General features: G+C 41.3%; 1 long non-coding RNA gene across 1 annotated transcript; it reads left to right on the plus strand.

Moving 5' to 3' along the window:
- Positions 1–298: 298 nt before the first annotated feature.
- Positions 299–4,868, plus strand: LOC310671347. Its single transcript, XR_014507972.1, has 3 exons — positions 299–665; positions 3,157–3,346; positions 4,349–4,868. It is a non-coding gene; the product is annotated as an uncharacterized lncRNA (long non-coding RNA).
- Positions 4,869–16,823: the final 11,955 nt, after the last annotated feature.

Genomic DNA, 16,823 nt, shown 5'->3' on the forward strand with positions numbered 1-16,823 from the left:
GATGGGGCACATGATAATAGAACTGCTCACCATCACTACCTCTCTAGAATATTCTGCTTCTTTCTTTTGGTCATTTTCACTTCTTAAACTTGGTGTGCTTTTCTGAGGGATGTCATGATGACATTTTGCCCTGTAGTAGCTTTATCATTGGATTGTGAGGGTTTCCCCATTCTAACTGCACTAAGTAACTCATCTGTGAAACACAGCTACATCTGTTGGAAACCACTTGTAAAACAATTAGACAAGATGCAGGAGGGCCACCCCCACCAATCCCTCCCCATGAGGCCAGGGAAGCGGAGACTTTCCACAACACTGTCTCTTATGGGGGAGAGAGAATGGGAGAGCCCTGGGGCTGATGGATGCTTTGTGTTTGTTGGCTGATGACTGCATACCTGTAGACATTACTCCAAGCCAGCCCTCAATCAGCCTTAAGCAAATTTGTTCTCTTTCATACTGAGGTGTGCTCTGGGAGCTGATGAGGGTCTTTTGCTGGAAAGCAAGTTGGGACAGGCCTGGCTTCCCCAGCTCCGAAACTCTCAAGTGACTTTCTCTCCCAACAAGTTGCTGCAAGGTTTCCTCATGCACATTTCAGAGAGCTCTCAAACCACCCCACCTCCCCTTCCCTCAAGCAAAAATGCAGTATGACCATAACACAGCAACATGTTGTAAGTTGTAAGATATTGCTTTGCTAAAGATGATTTCAGAGCCGTTTATGTATATCTAGAGGTACGCCCTTAGCCAGATATTCTTAGCAAATATTTGTTGACTCTAGAGATTATGAAGACAGGGTCAGCCACCTGTTTATCACAGGCCCTTACGTCGAGATGGCTAAATATATGTATTGCATAAAGTACTAGGGGATTTGTGTTGCCTATAAATCAGTGAGTTGGAAGCTGTGATCCTCCAGATGTTGTTGAACTCACCAGTTTCAGCCAGCATAGCCAGTGGTCAGGGATGATGGGAATTGTAGTCTAACAAATATGTAGATAGCCACAGGTTTCCCATTCCTGCTATAAATTCGGCTGTAATCTTTTACTGGGGAGTAAGTCCCATTGACCTTCTGGGTTGACATGCATAGAATTGCACTAGATAAGCCATGTCAATATTTTTTAGGTTGCTCTGTATAGTGAGGCTTATCATCATGTGCAATTGTGAGTAGAATTACAGAACTGAGATGCTCAGAAATATATCAAACTGTTGATATGATGCTGTTAGTGCTTCTTTTTTTAATAGCTCCTGGCTCCTTCAGAAGTGCCTAGAGAGCAATCCTTTGGTTCAGGGGTCAGCAAACTTTTTCAGCATGGGGCCGGTTCACTGTCCCTCAGACCTTGTGGAGGGCCGGACTATATTTTTTTGGGGGGAATGCCCCACAAATAACCCAAAGATGCATTTTAAACAAAGCACACATTCTACTCATGTAAAAACACACTGATTCCTGGACCGTCTGTGGGCTGGATTAAGAAGGCGATTAGGCCGGATCTGGCCCCCGGGCCTTAGTTTGCCTAGCCATGCTTTGGTTGGTAAAACAGACTATGACTTTGTGCCCTTCCTTTCCAGGTTATGTTCCCTCTGTGGGCTGCTTCACAAGCTTTTTTGGGGTGCATACCACTCTATGTACACACATAAAAATATAAAGTTTGAATATGACAAAATCAGGATTGTTGCATGCATATCATACAGATCCACAACTTTGGGAGCCAGGATTCTCACCAGGAGTCCGGTGATGGCATTGCTGGCTAGGACATTGTCATTCTCTGACTGCAGATCAGCAGTGGCACCAATAGCCCAAAATCTGTCGAAGACAGTAACAGAAGTAGCATTCAGCATCATCCACTGATCCTGAGGTCTCAGGAATATTTGTTAAGAGTGCAGTGAACAGCAAAAGGAACTCCACCAGTGGTCACCTGCATTAAGTCAGGATCGCAAAGCAATGCTCCCTCCATGTCTCCTGTAGTATACAGGGTCACCACTTGAGAAACTTAAAAGGCATAGTAGGCAACTTATGACTTTCTTTACTTACATCAGTGATAATGACTGGGTTATTTGTAAGTCATTAATGCCTCTCGATTCTTTTTTCAAAAGCTTTCCTAGGAACTATTAGACACAGTTGTTACAGGCAAAATAAGTGTCAAACCATCAAGTTATCACAATAGTTCCATAATTGAGAATCTGTTTTAGGAGGCCAAAAATACTTATTTTAGTATAATTTATTGACAACCTTAGAGGGTCAGCTGGTTACTGCACTGCTTTATTTTATTTTATTTTATTTATTTTATTTCTGCTTTTGCTACTTGAACCATTTTGTTATTCAGCCATTATTGACATGCTGTGACTAAAGCATTGATAAGTACACTTTACAGATAGATGGAAGCAAGCTTTCATTTGCTTGGGGTTGATTAGAAAACAGTACACACACAAAATGCTGGATTTCATAACTTCAGTATGTAAAGACTAGGTGCAGAAGGGACAGAGGAGCCCCCTCACCCCGGTAAATGTTTATTTGCCTGTTTGGCAAGTGGAGAGATGCCATAGGAGACAACCGTTGTGAACCCTGCTTTGTAGGTGTCATCCCTGTACAGGAGAGGAAACATTTTCAGTTAGGCAACCAACTACAGTGTCAAGATCTGGCAAGGGAAAGCAGCTTTTCAGAATGCCAACACTTTTTAAAAAGCTTTAAGTCTGATAATGATTCACTTCTTCCTTTTTTTCTTGGAGTAAGTTGCATGTGGACAAGTAGCAGATGGCAAAAAGATAAAAAGCCAAATAATATTGGTGGAAATTGCTTCTCCAGAACAGAAAAGTGATAAAGGCTGAGCAATGGGAAGAATAAAAAAATGTGTCAGGGGCATGAATCATTTGCTGCATTCAGTGCACCTCAGCCAGAGGTCGCCCATAAGAAACAGTGGGAGGAATCAGTGTGAAACTGAGTTACTAGCAAAGCTGGAGGTACAGCTGGTCAAACATAGAAATGGTTTTTGGGTTTTTTAGATATAAAATGTTTCCTTTTCTCAACATTTATAATTTAATTAAATGTCCAGCTGAACAATTGTCCATACACCATGCATTTTGTTTTTAGTGTGTGGATTTTCTAAAATCAGATAAGAATGTCTGTATTTTTATCTATGGATAAAATATTGTAGGTTTCTCTCTTTCCAGCCCACAGAAGATGGTGGCTCACAACTACATGACAGACAGTGGTTGCTGGAAAGGAAAAACAATGAGGAGGAAGAGAAGAGGAAGGAAAAGATGAGGGGGACACTTGACAGCACAGGGGATGTGTGTTCATGGCCAAACACATCTCAGAATCAAAACCTACCTCAGAATTCACTGAAGCAGAGTCTTTGAGGTGAGTATTAGCATTAGCATTAGCGTTAGGCTGCATTTATGAAAGGAAGAACTGTTCTGTGGGATTCCCAGTAAAAGTCCATTTTGTTTCCATCTATGAAAGGCCAACCTTAGGCCTCTGGAAGTCCACATCAGCCCTCTCCTATTATCTCTCAGGACTCAATGGAGATGTTGCTAGTGAATATAAGCTGTCCCATTTCGTGGCTAATAGCTATGTCTCTATTTTAAAAAAATTAAATGTGAAGGACATGATACCACACCACCACCTGTGGTGGTGATGTGGGCTGCAGATACTCCCATGTTTTCAACAGTTTTGGGGTTTATTTCCAATGAGTGCATCTCCCATATCTTCCCGCTAAAATCGTGCAACTTCTCATACCACAGATGTTTCTTTGGTCCAACTTCATGGCACCGTTATGCAAATCTGCCTCTCCAGAGGCAAATAATATGGTATCGTTCTATAAACATGGCAGAACAACTAATAAAGCAGAATGATATGCCGTCAATCCAGCGTTAATTCACCACAAGTGACCTATTATTGCATCTTTGACATGTTGCAGAACACACCCATGAGAAAGCACCACTGGAGGGGCCCTTATTTTTACACTGGGTAAAATATTGCCCTCTCCTTCTACACTGGACCTGGCAGATTATCCAGTCTGTTGTCCCCTTCCCCATCAGTCCTTACTTTCACAACCCAATAAAAATTTACACAGCCAATTACAGAATGAAGCTGCCCCTGTAAAATAAGACATTTTGCTGCCTTACTCTGATTCAGCCTTAAAGGCAAACATTGATTAGTGCATTAATTTCATGAGATGGCAATTTAGAGGGTGTGAATGGCTAAAAGGTTTTGAATGGTCTAGTAAAGTTTTCAAGTTCGCCTCAAAGATAAGAAATAAATATTGCGAAAACTGTTTGTATGAGCCACCTTCTCCCAGATCACCAGAACATGAAGCCCCTACCAGTAAGATTTTTTAAAATTTACTTATTTTTATTCTAGATGTTTCTCAGCTGTCTCTCCAAACTGCAAAGGGTTGCCATACATCTAAATTTCCCGGACATAGCCGGCAACCAGCCATTGGAAGCTGTGGAAATTGCTGCAACGTCCGGGAATATCCAAACATTTGGCAATGGCAGTGTCATTTTTGGGTGATTTTCCTTAAAAATAGCTCAAAATCTTCATTTTTTGAGATTTTGCAAAATAACAACAACACCCAAACTCAACAACTTTGGGCAAAACTAAAATAAGTGTTTTCATTAGAAAAGTGTACAATAAAATAAACATGCAGTTCAGATGACAATAAAACCATCTGTTTTTACAATCAAATTAAATGCACACAGAGGAAAACCCCAATGGTAGCCTATACAACAAAAGTGGCAATCCTGTGGTCCTCCAGTTGTAGTTTGTCTCCAGTTCCCATCAGCCCTAGCCAGCATGGCCAATGGTCATGTTGTAGTCCAAGTTGTAGTCCGGCAACACCTGGCATTTCACAGGTAAAAATAAAATAATAAGAAAAAAAGAACCTCAGCCTGACTACAACAACCCGTAACTGAAAGCACATTTCTCTCTCCCTCATTCTTTGTTAGGGCACAACCCCTAGTAGCATGGATACATCAATGCAAGCTTGAAGGTAGTTGAGCAGTGTGTGTGATGCTTGGGATGTCATAACACTAGAACTCGCCCTCTTTAAAATGTGGGTTTCAAAAATAGTACTAGCACAAACTTAGTATATTTTAGCAGAATTCTTCAAGACTGCCCATTGAGTACAATGCCTTTAGATTCTTGTTTATCTTAAAAAGAAACATCTATTTTCTCAGGCTTCCCCTCTCCTCCTTTTCCTACCTGTTAGAAATCTACACAGATTTATCAGGTTTTAACACCTTTTTTGGGAAAACTTCCCTTTTAAAAATCATTTCAGGCTCACTAGGAGGTTGTGTGACCTCATCTCTTATTAAGGCTGTATACTTTTGGGCCCACCAACAGATAAACCTTACTTGTTTACAATTTCCTGGTTCCTTTTCCAGTTCTTTATTAAAGATACTTGGGTTAGATACTTGCTTTCCTAGTGTTCCACAACACTGTTACGAGCCACTCCAGTCTCTGCTGATCAGTGTGAGTCTTGTGTTTCCTTTGGGAAAATGAGGCACGTGGGGATGGTAGTGTCTTTAATATATTTGGTTTTATTTACACACCTATACACCTGAGTCTACTGTGGAGAGAGTTCAGAGCATTCACATCTCAAGAAGGGCTTGCTTCCTGCTGGTGTGCAGCAGGGTCAATGGGCAGGGATGTTAACTTGTGGTCCAGCACAGCTTCCCTACCTCTGCATGATACTTCAAGTGAAACTCAACATAATGCTAAGTGGGATATGCATGCATGGAAAGAGGTCTGCTTGTACAATGAGACTTTCCTCCCACGCCCACCCTAAACCTATTTTTGGTGTTCCTTCAGCCCACCAGAGCAGATTTATGGGGCACAGACATCACACAGGGGAGGAGAGTGGGGGATCTCCCTTGCATAGGCAGACTTTGTTCTGTGCAAGTAACAACATAGAATGGGAAGGGTGGGATTCAACTAATGACCCATGCTATGCTAATATTACTGGATCGCATGCCCTACTCTTCTCTCAGTAATGGGACTGATAGCCTTGCTATGTTTTTGCTATGACAAAAATAACAAAACAAATCCTTAGTACTTTCTTTTACCTGTAGCAAGCAGGATTTGCATTTCATTGGCTTTTTGTTTTAATATTAATCAGCCAGCTGAAATCTCGGTAGTATGAATTGCTAAATAGTCCATCTCTAGTGATGCTCTAGCAACAGTTATGGCTAGTTGGTGGCTTGAATAAGTGTCATGTTTCATAACAAGCCATATAGTAATGGGGGACGGCGACGGCACTGAGCTAGCAGAACCATCACAACATGTTAAAGAACAAGATAGTGTTTAGCAGCTTTCTCTCCAACTGAATTATCAATGCTTACTCTAGTCAATCTCACTGAGAGACCATGATTCCAGAGAAATAGAGAACCGACTACGCAATGTTTTGTTTTGCTGTTGACTTGACTACAGTAAGCCTGCAACTTACGCACATTTAACTTGTGAACATTCTGCTTTACATGCTTGACAATTAAAAATGAAAAAACAAAGAAGGGTGTAGAAAGGGGGTGGGCATCTGGGAAAAAAGACTTTGGAAATCCCTTCCACCCCAACCAATGTTTTTTGACTATACAGTGGTGCCTCGGGTTAAGTACTTAATTCGTTCCCGAGGTCCGTTCTTAACCTGAAACTGTTCTTAACCTAAAGCACCACTTTAGCTAATGGGGCCTCCTCCTGCCGCCGCACTCCCGGAGCACAATTTCTGTTCTCATCCTGAAGGAAAGTTCTTAACCCGAGGTAATATTCCTGGGTTAGCGGAGTTTGTAACCTGAAGCGTATGTAACCTGAAGCGTATGTAACCCGAGGCACCACTGTACACGATTTTGGCTTTAGGCACAATCCCCAGAATGTAACCCTCATGCAAGTTGTGGGCTTACTGGAAATATTTCTGTGCATTTCTGTCAGTGACTTGGAGCATAGGTCCACTTAATCAGATTGCAACAGCACGGCATTGTTGAATTTCAGATGTCTCATCACAGAGCTTTCCATACTTTTCATGTTGGTGACACACTTTTTAGACAAGCATCATTTCACGACTCAGAAATTCAGTTTTACTAGCAAACTGGAGGTTAAACCAACCCCCTTCCAGCCCTGGAAGGAGTGTGGGGAGCGTTCACACAACACCTACACACTGCAGCTGACACACTAACGTGTTGCAACATGCAGTTTGGAAAGCTCTGACTTATCAGAAGTTCCTTAAGGTTGATGCTTTGATCAGTGGTGTAAGGGTTTGCATCAAGGGTCAGCATGGTCAGGCACCTGCTAAAGGTCCACACCCTAACAGGGTACCATGGACAGTGCCCGCATCCTGACTTGTTCCTCCTATTTACCATTGTTGCCTTTTTATGCACCCATCTGTTGCTCTGACCAAGACAGCAGCTGTGGTAAGAAGGAGCAGCAATAGATGCTACTGCTTCCTTGTTCATTGGCTCTCTGCCAAGTTGGTAGCAATGCTGAGTAAGAGGAAGACCAAAAGCTTTTGATTATGGCACTAAGGAGGCAGACTCCCCGAGGGAGGGAAGTCCAGGGAGGGGCCTTGCTCAAGGGTCCTCCAAAATCTGGAGCCAGCACTGAAGGGTAGAATAGCCAAGTCCAGAGCCATGGTCCTTCTTTGTGTTTATCAGAAATGTGTGTCCTTGTGCTGAGACAAATTACCCTGTGGAGGACCCTGTGTTTGGTAAACCACCTTATAAGTATTTCTGAAGGACATATAAGTTTCCTTTATATCAAATAATCAATCAAAGTAGGATTCCAAAGTGTGATATGGGGGAGAATCCAGAATTCATGTGAATTAGACACCTGCCTTCTTAATCCCACATTTGTGGGGGCTGGCTGCAATTACTCAGTCAGAAAACAACCATTCTACACATACATCTTTAACAAATCAAACAAAAACAAAACAACTGGGTATGGACTAGAGAGAGAAACAGCCAATTACACTGTCAATGCACAAAGCTGACATAGCAACGCTGACAGCTTCTCATGTACAATCCTCACTAAAATGAAGAAACGTTCTTTATTCTTTGATACATTACAGCAGATTTTCTGTTTATTTGGGGAAATTTTTCAAGTGTGAATTGGAGCTGATCTAATTGAGTAGTTGCTACTCCAGCAGTTCCTACTGTCCTACAGGAGGTCTGACTTTAACACCGCTCTTTGCCCCTAAGGAAGGCCAAATGGTGTTTAAATTTGGGAGGTGCAGTACATCTAGATCAAATTGTATGAAAACCTCCTTACACCTTGGCTAGTTCCTCGGTTCAGATGAATTGGCTCATTCAGGCCAGTGGGAATATTTACAGGAACTCCGCTTCAGCCAAACACTTTCTTTTGGCACATGGAAGACTGAATGTCTCACTCTGTAGGTATTTTGGCAGGGCTTGTCCATGGCGTGTATTTGTACGCTGGCCTGTGCGTAATAAAAATACAGAGGAGATGGATGAATAACTGAGAGGAAAAACAAAACAGAACGATGGCCGCATTGCATCAGCTTTGTAGCAACGGGTCTGAAAATCGTGGTGGTGATTTATGGGGAGCCTTGTGTCTTAAAAAAGCAGCCCGTCTCGGAAAAGAATGAAACAGGTCATTCCAACAGCAGATCAAAATGGATGATAAAAGAGTAACGTTTAACGGGAGCAAAGTGGCATTCTCTTAGGCTAATATTAGCATATTTCACACATTAATGTCACAAAATGATCCATTTATACAGCTCAGCCAGACATTAGCCCCTAATTTTAGCATACAAAACAACCAGGGAGGCAGCCTGAGTCAAGCAACTGGAAACTATCTTGCCTGTACTGAAATCACAAGGGTGATGCAGCTGACTCTATAAACCCTTGCTTGTTGACCAGACTAAGAAAGGAACAAGCCAAGAACCCACAGAGGGTGTAGAGCACTCCAGCATTGGTGGAATTTCATTCATAGGGACTGGTGCAGCAGTCCTTAGGCTTCTGTGATGGGCTTCTCAACAGGACATTATTTTGCATGTTTCCATCAATATATGTCCCACTGTCTTCTTGCTCCCTAGCAAGCTTATTTAGAACCAGATTTCTAAGCACCACAAATTAAATAAATATCTATGAATATCTGTTTCTCCTTTCCACCAGTGTGTTATGCGTAGTCCAGCAGCAGCCATCTCGTTCACCATCTCACTACTGCAGTTTAAATGGGCTAACTCTTTAAGTTCTGTCCTTTCTCCTCAAATGCTATGGCACAATTGGTCAGTGCATCTGGCTGGCTGGTGATTCAAGCCCACCCAGGGATGGCTGTGGCAGGATTCCTGCATTGCAGGGGGTTGGACTAGATGACTCTCAAGGGCCCCTTCCAACTCTACAATTCTCTGATTCTCTTTAATCCTAGGCTGTTTTTTAATATTGACACCAGCTTTTCAGCCTCTGTGGTGTGGACTTCCTTTTCAAAAAATTGGTTGGTTCCTTAGCTATGGATATTTCAGGAGAGGGTAGGCTAAGGAATTGTTATCCAACCTCCACACTGGATTACTTTATGGGTTATTTATTTGATTGAATTATTTAGGTCATGTCCTTTATGTGGGGTTGCCCTTGGAGATGGTTCAGAAGCTTTAGCTATTGCAAAATGCAACAACTAGGTTCTTGACTGGTTCAGCTGCTATGGATCCTATTGCACCAATCCTGAGACAATTGCACTGCCTGCCAGTTTGCTGCCAAGCCAATTTGCTGCTTAAAAAGCCCTGAAGAACTTGGGACCTAGGTATCTGAAAGAGTCCTTCCTTCCATACCAACCTGCCTGTGTATTATGATCAGTTGGTTGTTCTGTTATGTGACAATCAGGGAGAGATGGCATCCCACTTTTAGAATGCCCCTCCTGCTGTGCCACTTGTGTTGGCTCTGATGAGGTTTTGGTGCCAGATGAAAACTCTCCTAGTCCATTGGGCTTTTAAGGGGGTTTAAATACCTTGGCCACATTTTTAACCATTACTGCTGCAAACTGATTATTTGTGGATTTCACCTTCGTACCTGTAATTGTGTTTTTGTTGATTACAGAGTCTGGTTTAGCTTTCTTTTTCTGTATACCACCCCAAGATCACATTGTGATGGTGGGGGGATAACATATTTTAAATAAATAAAATAAATACATCTCCGCTAATGTGTCTTTGGACTCAGAAAGTCTGGGCTAAATGCAGATCCAATCAACTCACCTTGCCGAAGGTTGGTGCAAGCTTGTGTTCTCCAAAGAAAACATCTTACTCTTTCCACCTCACTCCCCCAAAAGCCTTACTATATCTTCTAATTTAGCAGTAGCCAAAATTAAATGATTTAATTAACAAGATTTATCCAGCTTTTATTGGAGAATAATAGTGTTGGCATGTAGCTTATTCAAGGGGACAATAAATGTGAAAATATTTGCATTCTTTAATTGCCTGTATGAAAGATCATTCGGGCTGAATTTCAATGGGCCCCTTTCCCACTTCCTCTGAGGAGGAGCTGCCTGCTTAACTGCTTTTATGTCTACTACTCAGCATCTAATACGTAATCTCTTAGTCTGGTCACACCACTGGAACTTTGCAAGGAAGCATCTTTAATGTGCTGCTCCCCTTTTTACTTTAAGATACTAGAAATTTACAATAACCTGTGAGAAAGGTGGTCTTGAGGACTGTTGAGTCATTCAACCATTTTGTACTGAATTTTAAAATGGATATATCCAAATCACTGTGAGACCTTGCGAGAGTGTAATTGGGATCTTAAATTCAGAAAAGCAGAACTTAGGCAATTAGAATTCTGTGAGGGGTAAACTACAGTTTTCAGGATTCTTTGGGTGAACCCATATCCTTTAAATGTATGGTGTGGCTATGGCTTGATTCTACAGATTGAGGGTGTAATCTCCCCCCACTGTCCCTTAGCTGCTTCCTTCTTATAGTCCCCTTCTGGCTTACTACTGGGGTTACAAAGTGCCAGACACCTTGTGAAACTTAGCTTCTCTTTCTGTGTCTTTCTCAGTCTCCACAAGATTCCTCCCTCCTGGGTTGGTAAATCCACTCGCAAGAGAATGCAATGGTGTAAGGAAGCTCCCAGCCTCCCCTTCAAATACACTTGTGAGCAGAATTGACTGGTGCTGATGGCATTGCTATCAAGGCTTGGGGATGGATTCTTAAGAGAAAGTTGCACTTAAATGTTGAAGAATTCTTATGAGTTTTGCTTCTTAAGTTGTAAATTGCTGCAGAAATGCGGATAAATGAATTTAAGACTGAGAAGCTGCGAAGACGAAACGTGACAGATCCTTCCATTCCTGCTTCTGGGCTTCCCATGGGCATCTGGTTGTCTTCAGTCAGAACAGGATGCTGACTGGACTTTGGGCCTGATCCAACAAGGCTTTTCTTATTTCTTATGCTGTTTCCCTCTATCATACATGGTATTTGTTAGCAAAACATTTTTTGTATCATCCTTGGGCTCTTAAAAAAGGTACTTTACAACAATGAAATATCAACCATTTTTAAAAAAGGAATCAAAGCAAAAATTAAACAAGTGAGCAAAAGCATAGCTCGGTAAAACATTTCAACCCCTTGTCTAAAGGACAACAGAAAAACGGCCAGTCTAACCTCCCTTGAAAATGAGTTCCTCAGTCACAAAAGGTCTGGTCCTTTGCCTTCCCCCACCCCCACTCCGCTTTCAGACATGTGTCCTAATCACATTCCTAGCTGGTGATGGAATGCAGAGCAGGGCTTTGGAGATGAACCCAACCGTCAGGTAGATTCATTTGGGGAGAGGTGGTTTTTCAAATAGTCCTGCTCACCAGCCTTCTATAGCTTTCTAGGTAATAACTAGCACTTTGAGATGGCCTGAAAACAAACTGGAAGTAAGTGCAATTCTCATATGACTGGTGACATATGGTCTGAAAAATAAGCACAAGAAATCATTCTGGTCACAGCCCTTTTTTTACCAGCTGCAGCTTTCAGACACATTTCAAGGGAATTTTCACACATGGTGCTATGCAGCAGTCTAATATAGAGTGCGTGAATGAATCTGTAACTGTGGGCAGATCTGCTTTCTTTAGAAAGGAGTGTAGCTGCCACACCAATTGAAACTGGTCAAAGGCACTCCTAGGCACAATGGTCACCTGGACATCAAAGACCAGTCCTGGAGCCTGGAGCTCCCACACACCGACAGCCTACTTTTTCAGAGGCTGTGCAGTCCCACCCAGAATAACTTCTACTTTCAATCCATTTTTATGGCTGATAGGACTTCTATCTTGTATCAGTTAAGTGCTAGCTTGTTAGCTCACACCTAGTCCACCACAGCACCCAGAAGCTGGTTGAAGATCTCCACAGCCTCCTTGTGATCAGCTGAAATGAGAGAGAGAGTTGGGTGCCATCAGCATATTGATGGCACCCAACTCCTAATCCAGATGCTCTTTCCATGTCAGTATTAAAAACTACTGGGGAGAAGACAGAGTCCTGAGGGATCCAAAAAGCTGATGACCATGGGCTTGAACAATAGGGGTTGTTGTTTTTTGCCAACACCTCTTCACTTTCTGATGCACGGGCTGTTTTGTTTGAAAAGGTAGATAAAGGTCTGTATGTTGCCCTGGTGATTTTGATAAAATTATGAAATGTTGGGAAATTTGGAATGTCACACTGGGGATTAAAATAAAATAAAATAATAAAAAGACAACCATTGGTTAAATAAAAACATTAGCATTTGAGGCTGCTTCTTGTGCTCTGAATGCAATCAGGGTAGCAGTATATTATCCCTAGACTATTGTTTAATCCGGTGAGCTGAACCTCTAGCTAGTAGATTCAAGAAACCTTGTAATAATGACCAGATGTTTCAAACTTGGCTTAAATAAATGATTGGAGGGAGAACAGCCAGTCCTCCTTCACGGATAAAAATTTGAGGCCAGCTAGTAATGAAGAATAATGATGAAAAGGCAAATCATTTTAGTTTATCTGAAGCATAAAAAAATTAAGCAGCAACCTCAAATGTGTGGAATATGCATTTTGTGTGTGTTCCTTTTAAGTATATGACATTCCTTGATTTTTAAAAATTCAATACTATATCACATTTTTTCCCTTGCCCCTGACAGATGGGAGATGAAACTAGTGATGGGAAAACTCCCCTTGGTGTGATATGAAATTGGCTTCATAGGTAACAAACTCTCCCCTGGAATGATGAGACCAAAACCATCTATTTTTTCAGAGGCTCATATTGTTGATGGTGCCGTATGGGCACCCCTTAATGTATTTCATCTTTGGAATTGGAGTTCCAGACTGCAGCCATGACAGAGCACACCTTGAATAAGACAGAGCACACCTTGTTGAGAAAGTCTCAGTGAAAAGAAGATCTTCGTCATGCCAAGAGACCAAGATTATAGGCACCTGGCCTATTTCAAGAGGAAGGGGTTTCCAAAGAACTGATCCCAGAATGTCACTTTAAGGATACAAAATTAAATGCTGATCATTTCACCACTGACTGCACTAAAATAATAATGATAATGATAATAATAATAATAATAAGAATGTCCTGTCAAACCACCCATTTGGTTTCACACACTTATTTGGCATTCTGTCCATTGGTCTGAAAACCCCAATGTGGGAAAGCAGTACACAAATACTTGGAAGGAAGTTAATGAATTTATTGAAAAGCCTTGGTTGAACATTTTGATATGTCCAAATGATATGTCCAAATGTTCTATGTCCAAATACCAGCATGGTGTTTACATCCATTTTTTTAAAAGGGGGGGATTAAAACACAGCAAATGTTGGGACATGAGCTGTCCCTCAAACACTGAGATATTAGGATGGACGTTGGTGTGCCGATGATTCTTATTTTAAAGTTCAAAAAACAAGCGGGAGCCCCACGTTCACTCTTGAGAAGACCAAGAAAGAGATACAAGATCTTACAATGCAATATTTGCCTTGGAGATTTGAGATCTCAGAATAAACGTTGGTGTGTGTATTTAGGACAACACTTTATGTTTTATGTATGAGCCCAAGCTTGTCTCTGGCACCCATTATCAAGGCAGCCAGAAAATAAGTACAGCATGATGCCATTCATCCGAGTTGAAGACTAAGATAGAGGAATAAAAGTTCATGTGTATTGTGTGTATATTAAGAATGACATTTTTGGTTCAGATCCCAGCTTGATCTCCCATACCATTTTCAATAGGGTCGGGGAGAAGGGAAGGTGTTCCAAATATCAGTCTTTCCCATCTGGTGCCCACCAGATATTTTGGACTACAACTCCTATCAGACTGAGATGGCATGACCAATGGTAAGGAATGATGGGAGCTGTAATTCAAAATATTAGGAGGATTTATGCGTGGTATTTAAGCTAGGTGATATGATTGTGTGTCAACCAAGAAGACAGGAATGCTCATTAGGAACTTTATTCATCCTTTTAACATGAAGAAAATGCTTGAGGCCATTAAATGTTGACAACCCACTTTAGATATCCTATGCATGAAAGGTGAATAATAGATGGTGCAATTCAACCCCGAGCTGTAAAATTATTATGCTTATTAATAAAGGCCTTGAATATTATTCATGACTTTAAAATGGGAGATGTGGGCCTGTAATTCTTTAAGGATTAAAAAGATAAAACGTTCAGTTGCTAAGGAAGAGTACATTGAAGTATCCTGTATAGCACCGTTTCAAATGGATTAGTCACCTTTCTTTGTACTGGTGACATGCATATCACAATAACAAGATGTTAGTCTGCCAGAAGAATATTAACTTCATTAATGTGATGTGAGAGTGGGTTTCTTCAGTTTTATAAATTACTACCTGAATGATTTCTTTATTTACAAAAGACCAGTTTCCTAATAGGAGTCAAATGCAAAAAAAAAAGTTCAATCCTACATTACAGTGGCCAGCATGACTAAGCCGCTTCTGGCAAACCAGAGCAGTGCACGGAAACGTTGGTTACCTTCCCGCCGGAGCGGTACCTATTTATCTACTTGCACTTTGACGTGCTTTCGAACTGCTAGGTTGGCAGGAGCAGGGACCGAGGAACAGGAGCTCACCCCGTCACGGGGATTCAAACCACCGACCTTCTGATCAGCAAATCCTAGGCTCTGTGGTTTAACCCACAGCGCCACCCGCGTATATATATATATATATATATATAGTAGTAGAACCCACTCTATTTTTTTTTACTGAAAAAAATAAAAGGCAGGAAAACAACAACAACAAAAACAACAACAGAGCTTATTCTCTTGTCAGTGTCCTTGTACTGCAGCCTGAAAGAGTCTTCTCTCTTTCCCTTTTAACTGAAATAGAAGGAATCATTCCAGCTCAATCTGTCAGTAAGGGTATAAAGGCAACGCTTAAGCAAGTATAAAGTCCACATTTATACAGAAAGCAAATATTGTAACACAAAATAGCTGAGAGAGAGAGTAACAGCTGCGACTCTGCTTCAAAATGTATTAAAGGGGGTGGGTGGGACCCAGCTGCTTGGACTTGCTTCTTTCTCAGATGGAAATAGGATGCAAGTGCATTGTTCCAGTTTTGATGGTATAGCAGTGGAGTGTGGCCAGATAATCAAAGAAAGACACCAAACGCACTTAATTTTTTTTATGACTCATAGTTGTCACCAAGAAATCCAATGGAATTGAAATCAGGGAGGGGAATTAGTTGATCATTTGGTTATTTTTTTTTTCAAAAGATTAAATACGTGCCATCCCAAAATAGCAAGTGTACATAAATTGCCCAGAAAAATGAAGTCAACTTCCAAAGGAGAACGTGTTGGCCAGGCATGAGATTGATACTGCCAAGGCAGTGGAGTCAATGGAACCGTACACACTTTTTTTTTTGTGTGTAACAAAGCTATTGCCAAAACAAATAGGGCTTTCCCCAATAATAAATAACATTTGAAAATTAGGTCATTTTGAATTCATATAACACTATTTGAGAACTTTGTGTCCAAATCTCGGTAGCTTCATTCATCTTCATGTTATTTTCCCTGGCGTATTTTGACCTCTAATTCTCCATGACACATTGCAAGTTTAAAAAGGGGGGGGGGGAGGGCATCCTTGTGACTTCACTTTCTACCTTAACATTAACCTTGGAGGTGGAGATCTTCTGGCTCTCCAGATGTTGCTTAACTACAATTCCCATCAGCCCTAGCAAGCATGGCCAATGGCCAGGAATTGTATGAGTTTCAATTCAGAACCAGCAACATCTGAAGGGTTAAAAGTTTCCCCACACCTGGTTTAGCTATTCTAATGACGTGCCCCGAGCATGTATTGTCTGTGTATGTTTACTGGATTCTTGTGTAACATCTCACTTCCCCTTAATGTACAATGCGTTGTTTTTGATATCAAATCCATTTTAGGCAAAGAGGAGTGCTTTTTAAATATTTAACTTAGCTTTGAACAAAACCCAGGTGAAACTTCTTCTCCTTTTGCTTTTGATTCAGTTGAATGCCACAGATTCTCTTAAAAGGCTTGGAGCATCCTTGAAAGATATAACTGCCCATTAGAGATTATGGCATAACAAGTAAAATATCATTTGAGAGAGAGAGAGAGAGAGAGAGAGAAGCTACATTGCAGCATTATGCCTGAACAGAAAATATCAACCTTGTAGTTTCATTCCCTTGAACTTGGAAAGCAGATACCATTACCTAAAATTGTTAACTAGAGAGGAGACTGCTAATAGTCAACTCTATGGCATATGGGCAACTATCCAGTAGCAGCAAATCGTTAGCAAGCCTGGCTACACACAATGCACACTTAGAGCACATTCATTCCTCCAAAGCATCCTGGGGAATGTAGTATGTTACGGGTGCTGGGAACTGTAGGTCTAGAGGCAAAAGGAATGTGGACTGGACAGTTTTTATTCCAAGAGAAG

The sequence above is a fragment of the Podarcis tiliguerta genome (assembly GCF_965153285.1).
Source record: "Podarcis tiliguerta genome assembly, chromosome: 2".
Lineage (NCBI taxonomy): Eukaryota > Metazoa > Chordata > Lepidosauria > Squamata > Lacertidae > Podarcis > Podarcis tiliguerta.